This window comes from Acanthopagrus latus, chromosome 24 (assembly GCF_904848185.1).
Source record: "Acanthopagrus latus isolate v.2019 chromosome 24, fAcaLat1.1, whole genome shotgun sequence".
Lineage (NCBI taxonomy): Eukaryota > Metazoa > Chordata > Actinopteri > Spariformes > Sparidae > Acanthopagrus > Acanthopagrus latus.
The window spans coordinates 1490096-1505118 of NC_051062.1; positions in this window are offsets into that span (position 1 = coordinate 1490096).

Consider the following 15023-nt stretch of genomic DNA (forward strand, 5'->3'; position numbering starts at 1 on the left):
GTACCCCGCCTGGCCAAAAGATTTTTATTGGATTTAAAGTGGCAATCTCAAAGACTTCTAGAAGAGGCAATTGCATTTTTCGGGCCTCACTGCTTCCCAGAGATCAAGTATCTCCTGTGTGACGTCTGCCAGTTGTTACTTTTCAGCTTTACCATGCTTCCATAACACCAAATGAAAGAGAAAAAAGGGGAATATTATCTTCTGAGACAGAAATTACACTTATTACACTTACTATTTACTGAATGAAAAATGGTTGCTATAAAAGTAAGGTAATGTACATACTAGGGTCGGGCGATTTCTGCTGAATTGGCATATGACGATGTCTACAGTGATGCATAAAACAAGGAAAGCCAAGGAAATTAAGCTAAGAAAACTGCGTGCAAAAACAACCTGACTGAAAGAAACAGCGACCCGCGGGAAAAGAAACACTGCTGCCACGATTTTAACACATTTATGAGTGTCTTTGGTTCTCCTAACTAGGCTGGATTGATAAGAAAATAATAAAGAGGATGTGGAGATGTAATTCTAGTGCACTCAGCAGCAACATACTTGTTTTCTAGCTAATGGCTAACCACCTAATGGCAGCAACAGTTGGCAGCAGTAATCAGTTACTCTCGCAATATGCTGCCTTGTAGTTGTTTGGAGTATGCATTCGACAGGTGGTAAATTCTTACATATTGCACCTTTAAAGGGCCACTTTGCATCATCAAATACTAATGCTTTGGGATTGTAAATATGGTTGGCCACCAACGTATCCGTATTTGATGAGTTGGGAATGAGTCAGCGAGGATGGAACAACATTCCCGCCTTGAACTCGGTTGTAGTCCACCTAACCTGCAAATCTTTGTGAGAGGAAATCTGTTGATTTTGGCACCCGGCGTTGTGAGAAGAGTTCCACTGTGGTCTGCTGATCCACTCTTGCTTGCCTGGAGCTGTTGCTTGTTTATATCTGGTTTTACCTGTAGTCTGTCTGTGATTATAGCAGCCCCCATTCCTCAGCCACTACAGATTTATGTGTGCGATTTGACTGTCAACCTGCAGCTTATTTATTGACTTTTGACTTAGTGAATGTGTGTCAGTGGAGGCTGGTAGAGGCAGAAGTGGTGGCTCCTCTGTTTTTGAAACATGAGAGGGAGATCAATATATATATATATATATAAAAAAAGTGATTAGTTAAAATAAAACATAATCAAATCTCAAAATCATTTATACAATGATTGTTCTCTCTTCTTTGAAAAAATCCATCATCTAATTTATGATTAAACCTAAAAAGAGGCACCTGCAGGCAGAGGAGGTTGTTGGAACAATATTTAGCTGTTTATTATTGACGTTTACCTGAGTTATAATTATTTGTAACTGTGAGGAAGCTGCTGTTTGTGAAAAAACTGGTGACGACGTCAGATGGATTTGCTGGCCAGCTGCAGGAGGTGAAGCTTTTTGATAATGATAAGACACCATCCTACATAATTTATTTAATGTGAAGTAGGCCTATCTTATCAGAAGCCATTTCTGTAAGTTACAAACACTTCATCAGAATCACTGAATGAAGCCACATTATATGGAAATTCAACTGACTGCAATAGAGGTTTCAGCTGTCAGTGCATTTTTAATCAGTGAAAAGTAGGGCTGGACGATTATGGAAAAAATATTAATCACGATTATTTTGATTGGTATTGAAATCACGATTAATAAACACAATTATTCATCGATTTAAAAAAAAAAAAATAATGAGCCACCAAAACTCAACTTTGAATATAACCTTTAAAAAAACAACTAGAAATAAATTAGTAATAAGTAAAAAAGTAAAATAACAATAATATATTAAATAATATATAAATAATAATAAAAAATAACAGCAAAAAAAAACAATAAATAAAAATAAACACCCAGTCAGTATGCAACCCAGTAATTTGCATACACACTACACATTAATCATTTTTTGATTAATAATTAATTAATCGTCCAGCCCTAGTGAAAAGTACAGTATACTGTATTAGTCACTTAATTCAGATTCTAATCATTCTGTTTAAGATAAGGCCCAACCACAAGGCTCCAGACCTGAGAGTGAGGGAGAGCATGCAGAGCATCACACAACACATCCGACAGGTAGTCTACGTAATAAGAGTGATAAGCTGAGTGTTAGAGAGTTACTATAAAAGGGCCATGTCAAGAGTGTGATAAGGAGAAATATAGATGCTGTGGACAATAGTATCCCTAATTTAGGGGTACATTGTAGAACTTTTTAATACAAATGTGTTTTGTTCAGAAATCTTTTAAGACATTGTTTTACTACTTTTTTTAGTTGAATATACAGCAGCAGGGAAAAAGAAGCCAACAAGAAGCATCCAGTAGCAGAAACAAACATTGAACATACATTGAACATACATGCAATATCTAAGAAACAGTAGAAATAAAAATGTGGAATAAAAATATTATAAAAATGTGTTCAACTGTAGTAAAAATGAGGAATAAAAATGTTTTGTACAACTGTAACTATTTACATAAAGTGACTGTAGAAGATTAAGTGTTTTAAACATTTAATACCTCTATGAGCTATATTAAAAATATAAAGTGACATAGAGGTAAAGAGTATTAAGGGGACAGGGGACGGTGTACAACAGGGGATGGTGTACAAGTGTAGAACAACATGGTGCTGTGGGTTGGTTTTCCTCCTGTCCTCCCCAATTTTTGGAGTCACTAGCCGCCACTGATCTGTATCATGCCCCACCAGCTGTTGCTTCTCTCCTTGACTGTTGAATATGTTCTGCATATGAAATGCATCCGAACTTAACATGGATGGAACTGAGCAAACAAAACTGCTGAGGTGCACAAGGTATTCTTCCTCTCGATGTTTTTTGGCAGTTACTAGATATCTATGCGTTCATCACCACCACCCTCTAAGCTGCAGCAGAATGGCATGTAGACCAGGGAAACTAAAACAAGATAGAAACAGATCTGTGATCTGGCCAACAAAATGTATGTGGCTACCTGTAAATGAAAGGATCTCACAGGCTGGCCACGCTGGATACTGGATATGTTAGCAGGGCCTGTGCATGGTGTTATGTCTTGCTTTCATTTCAGTGTCATTGTTAACAGGTTGGAGCAGCCACACTGGCTTCGTGAGTCATGCTTCTCAGGCACGTGTCAAGCGAGGCTGCAGCAGCGCTTCATCTAGAAATTTGTAGTCTCTCCTATTTTTACCATAATGCGTGCTGTGCTTGGCAAAAATAGACCTGGAAACAACCTTACCAGCGCTTAAAAACACTTTTTCTTTTTCTATCCCTCCCTCCCCACTTTTTCAGCAGGGTAAAGGAAAAACACATCATCAGTTTTATTAACAATTATCGCACAAACTCCATGTGAAGACGATGGTATTGGCCTTCAAGGCCGTCAACAGAACTGCACCCATCTACCCCCGAACACTGGGGGTCGCTTAGCGAAGTCATGACTCTTCTCTTCTTCTCTTCTCATCAGAATGTTTAAATTTATGTTCAACACGGCCAACAATTGTCTGGATTTGTATTAGTGACAATTATGAGAACGCAATTATTTCAAAAGTCATTTAAAATGTGCTATTTAAAGTGACATTTAAATGATTCTCTCTTTGGATTCTAAAATTAAATGAGCACAAATTCATGTTGCTCGTCTACCGATATGGGAAGGTTGCTTTAAAGTGTTGTATTTGAAGAACACCTCTGAAAATGAATTTCTCACCCCCTGGATCTCTAGAACATTTGATTTGTCATAGAGCAGATATATATGAGTAGCACTGCTGCCAACATTTTTTTTTGTGTATTATCTAATGAGTTCATTGCCTGAATTCTGTTCAGAAATAACATTTATTTGAGTGGATGAACTGTATCACCCTGAAGTCACACAAAGGTAGCTCTAGATTTTGAATTATGTATAATTGTATTATGACTTTTTGTATTAAACCAGATATCAATCCTTTCTTTACCTTAACCCAGTGCTGCTTGTGCCTAAGCATAACTGTATAAAAGGTGAACCAGGCTGTGATCACAAGTAGTGGGTAGTGATTTGGTAATAGGAAAATAACTGAACAAATGTATCATCAGTGAACATGTCATTCATTAGTTACTTTACTTCCAAGTTTGTTGATTAACATCTCTTCATTGTGGTCAGAAAATGTAATTCATTTGGCATTATGTTCGTGGGTGGCTGTAGCTCAGGAATCGGAGAGTTGGTGGTCCAATCCCCTGCACCTCCACTCTACATATTGAAATATCTTGAGGCAAGATGCTGATCCCCAGTTTGCTCATGGTGGCCCCTCCATCGATGCGTCAGCGTGTATGAATGGCTATCTCCCCTGATGAGATGGCGGCCCTTCTGCCATCAGCCTTTATTGTGTATGTGGATGGATGAATGCTGACTTGTGTGTAAAAAAAAAAAAAAACTTTGAATGGATGCTTAGACAAAAGAAGCACTTTGTGAATACACTTTTTTTTTTTTTTTTTACCTTTCCTCAAAACATATTTCCTGTTGCTAATAACAACAACAACAACAACAACAACAACAGGGCTGTATTTCCCAACAGAAAATTGCACTTTTACAACCTGACCAGTGTTCACTTCACCATTCAGTGCGTTCAATGTTGTGGCTGAGCGGAGTATATTTTTTGAATGTACGTCACTGTGATCCATCAGATGTTTATTGCAGTCTGACATCTCTCAAAATTGACATCATACAATCTGACAAATGTTTAAACCACTTTATATTAGATACGTTTTGACTGGTCTGACACACCATGAACCTGTAGGATCAGTTACCAAACAACATGTAAAGGCCCTAATGTCACCTTCCAATCTTTTTTTTCCCAAGAGAAATGTGATCATCCCCCCCATTTGATGAATTCTTGATGATTTCACACTCATTTAGTCATGAGAATCAATCGTCTCTCTTTTCCACGCATTATGGGGTAATCAATAGTGAAATTCTGATTCATAGAACCTCATTAAGGAGCAGCAATGTAAAGCACACATGATTCCATCTGAGATTAGGGTCATCTATCTATTTACCACGTTAGAATTCCCTTTAGGTATTAATTCTTCATTGCGCTGATGTAGAAATTCATGTGTAGTACCTTACAACAAAATGATATTTCCAAGAACTGAAGGAGTGATTACTCTGCATCAAGAAGGTTCATGAATAATTTCAGTGTGACCAGTTGTCTGAGGAACAGAACATGGAGAGATGCAGATAGGCTCAGTCTCTCCTGGATCTTATCAGGCCTGGAGGACTGACATATATTAGGCGAAAGTGTGTAATAGACTAGCAATACTTTGCTTTGTCTAATACACTTAAGTCACTGAAGTTTTCCGCTAATCCCCTTAGAACAGTGCTGAGCTGTGAGATTGTTCTGGTTAAGTGGCCACAGTTGGTATTGCAGGATCGATTGATGGCAGCAGGCCCAAAAAAAACACATTTTCACATACTAAATCTTTGTAAAAAGAAACTGCTGTTTAGAGTTTTCTGGATGTCTTAGAATGACAAGAACAGGTGTATCAGTGAATTATTTCATGGCCTATATTTGTCCTGGGAGCCAACAACTAAGATAGCAATCTATCTAGCTCTGCTGCCAATGGGACAGTAAGTTAACACAGTAAGACAAGTCTTTGTCCCATTGGCTCCTGTCAACAGTTGTCGAAAATTGAAGCAAAAAGCTTGTTTATTGACAGATTTTATAAAACTAGACTGTGCCACACACAGGCAGGCATGGTGTCCTTGGTTTTGGGTTAGGGTTAGAGACTGGTTTGTTTAAATAGTCTAAAGCACTTGATGTTGATGGTCCGCAGAATCTGTTTACATTTTTAGGATATCAATTAAAACAGCCTGCTCTTTACTTTTTGATCATTAATCAAAGAACTCGACTTGAAAAATTGGTGCCCATTAATCACATCACTGTAGGCTTTGACATGAGATTGCAAGATGTATTAGATCTGCTGATCAGGGAACTACACACTCACTTTGTCTACTTGGGAAGTTGTCATATCAGTTATAATGCTCGACTTAATGAAACCAACATGTTTTATGATTTCGTGATAAAAATAGCTCAGGTGTATTTTGGTCCTGGCTGAAATTAGTGCAACGAGTGAGATAAGGCTGTCCTGGCAGCCAGGTATTCTGCCAGAGCCAGTCCAATTAGAGAGCTTAAATGTGGAACGACAAGTAATGGCAAACCCTCACCGTTTTTACGAATCACTGAACATCAAACTCTGTAACTGCTCTGGATGACAAACAAGCACACATCCATGCGACCGTTTCTCACGGCAGAATTCTTTTCCTCTGATCAGTCCCAATCAGCGACCTGCACAACTAGCCACACTGAACGGCCCATCAACTGTCGCTGCCATAGTAATGGCGACACAGATGTCACGTCGGTGAAGTCAAGGACAGGATTGCGAGCCACCAGGAGTCATTTAAATTAATGAGTGGGTGACATGGAGAGGGCTTCCTCAGTCTGACAGTTAACCACATCTGACACTTATGTGGGTGCAGTGGGAGGGTTGGGGGGGTAAATTTGAGCCAGAGTTGGCAATGTTCTTTGGGAACGAGGCGATGTGATGCTGAGTGAGGCCATCCAAGAGAAAGGTCAAAGGAGATGATGAAAAAGATGAAATGAGGAAGGGCTCCTCGCCAGGAAGTGACAAGACATAAAGAGGAGGAGGAGGAGGAGGTCGGGATCTTCACCACCACCACCAGCCCATCCTTCCATCACACACACACACTCACACACACACTCTTCTCCCCTTCAACAATTGCCAATTATCAGATATGCTGACTTGGTTCTGTTCACTTAAAGCTGTCAGTCACTGCAGATGGGTGGTTAACTGGCCCATTTATCCGACGTTGTCAGAGCTGTCGGTGGGAGAGAACCCCCTCTTTGCTGATTTCTCTAACATTTCTTTCTCTTCAAGGTGTTCCACTTAAGTCTGATCTAGTAGTACTGGATGTCATGATAAGGAGAAAAGTTTATCCAAAAACTGTTACTACTGTTTGTGGAGACCTAAATGCGACCAAGCTGGCAGTTCTCAATTCGTTAGTCTTAATGTTCTAAACAGCCTTAAGTACCGAAGTGTTAGACAGTGTTGGACATGTATGTGTTCCTTAAGCCTTACCACAAGGGGGCTATCACAATAAGGTTTGGCCTGAGTGCTGGAATACTATCAGCAAACTGAATGGCATTTTTGGGGGGTGTTAATTCAGGATCACCCTCCATCCAAGTTGATGGAAGTCAATTCAGTAGTTTTTGTTTCAGACAAACAAAATACTGTACTTGGTTGCTGAAAAACCAACCAAGCAAGAGACAGACACGGATGAAAACATAACCTCCTTGGCGGATATGATGAAATTAAAATGAGCTGAGTTCATGAAATTAAACAAAATGTTGTTGTTTTGTTTGTTTTCAGTTGTGCATCTCAAGCCTACCAAACCCAGCAACCTGTCAGTCTCGCGCACACATTCCCTCTCTAAGCCACAGTTTAAAGCAAACTGTTGTCAAAGATAACAACAAACAAAAGAAAACGTGACAGATCATATGTTTGCCAGATTTCTTACTCTGAACCAAAATGATGAGTTGTGTGATTAACCACTTGCACTCTTGCTATCAAGAAAAGCCAAAATCACACCTGGCGGCATTTCTGTCCATGGGTAATATGTCTACATACAACACATGAAAACATATCAAATGGATACTTTCAACTTTGTTGCTGTGGATTTTACTTTTTGCAAAATAAAATTGTAATGTTCAATACGTAAACGGCAGAAAAAAGACTGTTCTAGCTTGGATTTAAGTCAAACTGGACACTCAAGACTCTTGAGATTTGAGTCAGTCCAAGACTATGACCTTGATGACTCACTCTCTGATCACCCAAAATATTAAAGAGCTTGCTGCCAGCACAAGTGATTTACTGATTTGACAGAGCTGTATGTGGACATCCACATGATGGAGTGTTAAAAAGAGGTACTACGTAATGTAATACACTTAGCACATGCATAGCCAGGTAATAGCTTGGTGGAAACACACTGAACTTTCTGGAACTACTTTAGCCTGACTGACTCGTTAGGTTCGTTAATGTCAGGTTTTTGACTTGAATCCCTGCTTTTCTTACCCCGCTTTCTGAATCAGCCCCCTGGTTTTCCCTATCTTAGTTTATTGCTCTTGTGTTTTTGCTTTTTTATTGTCTTGTTCTTCACTGGATGTCAGCCTTGAGATGTCGAAACATTGACCTGTACGTGGCACTATGAAATGGTCAAGGGATGGCAAGACTTATTTGAACTCACCCTTGGGGCACTGCTGATGCGTTTGTGTTTTTGAGATTTTTCAGTCTGGACCACAGAGATGGGCCGACAGAAAGATCGACACTGCCTCGAGCCACACTGCTGGAGTGGCTAAACACATCAGCTGTACTCTGAACGAGTTGTAACTGTGAGAAAGCACACGGAGCTTTTGGCTATGCAGCCTACACCAGAAGCCAGGTTGGATCTTGCATGATAACTCTGTGCCCATTTTCAAGAACCGCAGACCAGACAACAAACACTGAAGCTGCGGCTGCTCAAAATGTTTGCTCACTGCTGGTAAAAGGGTGTTTGTGTCCAGGGGACTCAGATACATAACAAGCTCTGATCTGGGTGGTTTCTATGGTTGCCATTATCACGCTGTGAGTAAAAAGTTCAACCTCCTATACAGTTTGTACATAAGCCAAGTCATTTCACCGCATCTATCAACATCATTTTGAAGCATCTCCCATTTTTGAAGTTTTACTCCTTTTGAAATCATTTCTTTATTCACACCAGAGAGTGTCTGGAGACCTACTTTATAATTAAGAGTCCAATTCCACTCAGCTTCTCATGGATTCCCACTGTGTCTGAAACTCTATTAGATTTCACTATGACAGATGTCTTTGTAAATTCAAACCCATAATCCATCATGGGGCACTGCTGGTGTCTAGAGAAGCAGCTTCCTTGTTACTTTGAAGCAATCACTTTGGTAATTCGCAGCAGGTCTCGGGTCAAGTAGTGTTTGGATTGCAAATTGCTGAGAAGTAACAATATAGTTTGTGCTGAGACTCTCTGATGTAGACGTTTAAACTTTTCTACACTTTTATCAATTCTCCTCAAGGCCCCTGACAAATGGTCCGTGACATTACTGCCACCCTAGCATGGAAACAGTAAATGAAAATGACCTGGAAATAATGCATTTGTCTCTTTAAAGATACACTCTCACAAGGTATTTACAATGTTAAATATCACAGATATGTAATATATAACATATTTTTGGTTGACTTATGTCCATTTGGTTGCCATATTTCCCACCAGCACCAGTATCATAGTTGCCTTTTTATGGTTCTGTGTTGGGAATTCAGAGCCCTTGGGTTTGGACAAATATAGTGGTCTAGGATAAATATATAAAAAAAAATGTGACCACTGACTTGAGGCACAAGAGAGGACTTATTGTTGACTCTTTTGTTTATGTAAAACTACAAGTGTTTCCCTAATGTAGATCTGTATGCTCAATAATTCTAACTGTATTCATCTCATCTCATAGTTTTTATACACAGTAATGTGTATAAAAAAAAACTGTATAGTGCTGATTATTCATTGCTTGTTTTTAGGTGGAGTTTAGCAAACCAACAAATGTCACGTTCACTCTCTCTTACCAAAAAGCACCATCTGTGTCTATGTGACTGTGAGACTACCATGTCTCTAGCAGAAAATGACAGACTGGTTGGCTCTTTAGTAGAATTAGTGTGGATACAAAGGTGTTAGCCTTATTCTTCAGCAGTCTTTGACACCTGCTTGTACAACTATGGTTTTATCCTTTAGACCATAGGGTCTTAGTTTCCACAGAAGTCTTTTTTCCTCAGTTTTTTTGCATTCCTACTTACCATCCTGTCATCAAATGACTCAGCGGCGTAATGTGTTTGTGATGTCTGCTTAGAAGAAATCACATCGCAGATCATCCGACACTTTGCAGGCTTGAGTGCCGCGCTGTTGTCAGGGCAACGAACAAAGCAATCATTTGCATAGAAAACATGCTTATACATGTAAACGGAGTGAATAAGGCACGCTTGGAACACACAGACTTCCTCGTTTTCATCATTTTTGAGGACATTGCAAAGATATTATTTTCCTGGACTGTAACCTTAACCTATATCTGCACCCTAAAATCTAATGACTTCAGCCTTTTGGTCCCTACAAAGCTGTCAGACCCCACGTCTTGGGTGGGCTCCCAGTTTCGGGCAAATATTAAAAACCAAAACCACACATACACACATTAACTCGATCCTTTCAAATACTGCTTGATGTCGAGGAGATTATATTAGCCACCTGTTGCTGCCTGGCATTTTGACAGTGCCTCCCAGTGAAACGGCGTCTCATATAAACTACGCAGTCGTGTCACCTGGCCCAGCGAGGAGAAATGAGAATTAAGGAGATTATTTCAAAAGATCAATCACAGTCTGTTGGTGTTTTCACACAGCTCCCTCTTTTAAAGGCTGCTCCGTGTCGCTTTCTTTGCACATGGCGAATCAAAAGTAACTGATCAAACAACAGATGCCTCGGAATGTTAATTGTGATTAGTGTATTGCCTGGTGACACAGGCTTGGATAATCATTATCTGGAAGTAGACAGGAAATAAAGCATTCACAGGCATACATGAGGATACCACCCAGATCAAACTTGTGTAAGTGCTCTAGCCACAGACCCTGTAATTATCTACCCATATATTAAATATGAATATTCTCCATATGTGGCACAATCTATTAGACGCACAAGTCTTTGACGAAGGATGACAGGTGGAGTAATTGTGGCGACTGTGCTTCAGACAGCTCCTCCTGGCAGTACAGAGGGACGGCTGCATTACGACGCCGACTGTAGGCTTATTATTCCTGCTGGGCAAATGCACAGCCCACTCCGACGGCGTCCCAGTGGGACTAATTTACCACTGCATCATTTACAAGCCCCAGCTCCCCCCCAGACGCCGCAGCAGCCGGCTCTAACCAGCTTATGGCAGAGGCGTCTGTGCGCTCCGCCGCTGAGCCGGCTGGATTGATGATTGATTGGCGGATTGATTGATTATGATTCATGTGTTTGCCCGCTGCGTTTCAGGCCCAGTGTCTCTGCGATGGCTGGCAGCTCATTTGTTAACATTAGAGCCTGCGTCAGGGAAAAACTACTTTGCATTTTAAGCGGACAGCAGTTGGCAGTTCGTGTCAGCGGTGGCCGGAAGACTGCGTTAGCACTCACGTTATGTCACCATATTCAGTGTTGGTGGGCCACTGCATTGCTGCTGAATGACTGTCAAATGGTGGGTTTTGTTTTAACCGTGATTTTTTTTTTTTCAAACATGACTAGAATCATGTTGATTCATTGTATCCACATTTTGGGCAAGTTGACATATTCTCTTTGTTTGGGAATTATTATGTAATTACCTTAAAATACCTTTTGTCTCAAATCATTTTGAAATTTTAAAAATCAAGTAGTCTGCAAACTGATTTTAGTAGGAGTGGAGAGCAAATACAAGCAGCAAATTGAAAACTGAGACCAAGCTGAGTCCAACTTATTATAGAATGTTTTAAGCAAGTTGGCTGCTGCCACTCCAGCTGCGGAGAATACAGAGATATTATTCAGCGGAATAAACAAACACTGTAAACAGTGTTATGCAGTAGGTTAAGCCATGCGAGATCCTGGACATGCATTAGTTGTGTTGTGTGTGTCTCTCTAGGCCATCAACTCCTCTGTGCCCTGATATCTGACCTTTCAAGTCCACCCCATCACCTTCTCTTTAATTGTTGGAGTGAACTTTGAGCTGATTCATTATTCCACCGCCTCAGTCCTGTGCAGCAGCACATCACATAATCCTGTTTATTTTTAGGCCGTTTAAAACAAAGCCCGCAAGACTCTCTGCACACCATTCGCTGCCTCTGTCTGGATTCTGTGACACAGGTCAGCACTGCCGATATTTGCACTATTGGCTAACATTTGCTAGCCAATGCTTGCAGCGTTAGCTATTGTTAGCAATGTTAGCAAGTGCACAAACTGGCAACCACTTAAGGGGGCAGATGATCCAAACAGCAGTTGTGTTGTAACATGAATGTAATGGCAGGGAGGAAGTAAAGTGCCACATTCAGTGGCTGCATGTTATCAGTAGCACCTTTTAACAATGGACAAACCCAGCTGAGGCTGCCTGTGGACAAACCTATGTAAACTACATTTGCAGTTCTCATGTGACCCATAGAGAAAACCCCTCCAAACATTTCCATGCTTTAAAAGCAGCCAGAATAATTCCTGACCACATCAGTGTACTGGGTATGAAAAGATGAAACTATCATCCATCTTCTTATCTGGCTCTAAGAGTTATCCAGCTCACATGAAATCACAAAAAGTGCTTCTCTGGCTCAGCACATTGACAGAATGCAGGTTGTCTGAGACTGTCTCAGACATGCTGTCAACTCCCAACACTCACAGTTTGCTTTAAAGACTATACTGTGTACATAAAAAAGTATTCTTTGGGTCCTTGTGTGTCATGTGATCCCGCAAAATCAAATGTGGCCACTATCCTGAGATCTCCCCATAGAGCTATTCCTACAACCTGGGCGACCATCAACAACCATAGTGTGGAGCTGATGTATGCAGCTATAGAAGTTGCTATAAGTAAATTGTGGTGCTGGTAAGACTGACATGATAAATTGTGTCCGTGTGAATGAATGAGATGCAACAAAGTGCAGTTCAGTCTTGTCATCAGGCTAGTAATACCCTCTTCTTGGTCAAAGATGAATCTGGCACGTCTGTTTCTCATGCACATCCTTGTAAGGAGATGACAAACAGAGGCTGTGTGTTGGCACACTGCAGCATACAGATGAGCAACTGAGGAGCAGATTCATTTGAGATGCAGTAGTGACTCAAACAAAATTAACCCTTTTAAAACAGAGCTCCCCCCAGTGGCTCGCTGGTGGCCGCGGGAGATTGCTGTTTTACGTCATCTTGTTTAAATCAAACCAAACTGTTCATTGACTTAGATAACCATTTAGCTTACTTCGTACAGCATTGCAAGATACTGTAAGAACTGAAAGCAAAATATTCAAAAATGCCAATGTTGGCACTGGCAAATTATTTTTACTGCAGAAGTCAGTGGGTTGAATTATTTAGCACCGCAGTGTAGACATAATATCAGTGCAGGTATTTCAAGGTTAAAGGTTGTCTTGTAATATCCATAAACATCATCAATGTCTCAACATTAATGGACACTGATGGTCAGCAGCTACATATCCATGCATAATTTGTTACTTATTATTTACTTGTCTTTAAATTAATCAGCTGATTTAAATGCTTTGGAATATACAAAAGACGCTCCATGAATTTGTGTTGTTGACACTGGTACCACTGGTAAATTGGGGTTTGAGGTTAGGATTTGCTGTGTCTGTGCCATAAGCAGCACATAACTGGGAGAGGGTATATAAGTTAATCATCCAGGTGTATTAATATTAATAACGGTAATGCATATTATATCAGTCACCAATTATCTGGCAGCAGAGTGCTTCAGTAATTAGGGTTATACATATATATTGTATATTGTACTCCCAAAGTGCAATCACATGCAGATAAAGTGATTTGGAGACTAAAGTGTGGATATTTGTGTGAATGGCCGTCTGTCTCCCTCAGTCAGTCCTGTGATATAGTGTCTGGAGTGTGAGTGTGGATAAGCTCCAGCCTCCACATCTCTGAAAGGGATTAGTGGATGTAATTAAGAGATGGATGGTCTATTACCTTGTTGTTAAACATTCACAATGACATTAATTTCGGTGGACGAAGCACAGACATGACTGGACACACAAGAGACTTTCTGGAGACTGATGATACTAATTATGTCAGCGTAGGGACAAAGATAGTCACAAACTTTGAACATTAGCAAACATCACAATTGCACGCATGCAGTGTTGTCAAAAGCACCCGAAAGTCATACAAGAGTAAAAGATATTGCGTGAATATTTTACTTTATTAGAAGTGAAAGTCACCCATATTCTGCCAACAATTGTATAATTGTACACTTGTACCAAAGGTACAAGTATGTGTATTATGTTTTGTTTATTTGTGTAAGAATTCTAATGGTTGATTCCAGCTTCTACCAAGGTTTATTAGCCAATAGTGTAATGCTAAATGCTAATGGTGTCTGTGTTTCGTCCGCGATCAACAATCTTGGCAATTTGTTGGAAAAAAAACAAACAAACGTAAAAACAGCTTCTACAGCATACTGTACTGCCCTAATATTAGCTACCACTAACAGCACTAAGGTTAGCTCGCGCTAGCGATGTTAATTTTTGTTGTTGATATTGTTGCCATATGTCAGTGCATGGAATTTTTCACAACACAACACATGCACCAATGCTCATACTTATATGCTTTCTAAGTAAATAATTACTACACAGTGTGTGTGTACAGTATACATCTTGGGTCTACATTTCCTTTCTTCCCATCCCTCACCTCTAAACAAGTGCTAAGTTGATGTGGTCCACGAGAATCCATTTTCATTGATTTTAGCTGCTGTTCTTCTCATTGTTATGTCCCCTGTCACTGTTTTCCATGGGCTCAGGCCCCTCCATGTTTCTCTGCCTCTTTATGTTGCCCCTGTGGGCATTTTGGAGCACAGCACCAAGCAGGTTCGCCCTGTAAACGGAGCATCAAGGTCATTGTTAGCTCTGGGAACTGTATACTAATAAAGCTGGAGCTGCAGCTGGAACAGCATGCTGCGATGCAGAGAGTGTTCTGCTAACTTCTCACCTTGTAAAGTCAAACAGCTGAGGGAGTCTGCTGTTCCTTTTCATTTCCTTTCTTTGTAAATATTCTGGGCATGAATTAAAACCCTTTATAAGCACAGGGAGTCATCATCTTATGCCTACTGTGTTGAATGAGCTACATTTTGGTCATCCATGTAAACAGAATAAAGACTGAGTTCAAGAAATCCATTAGTAGAATTAATATATATATATATATATATATATATATAC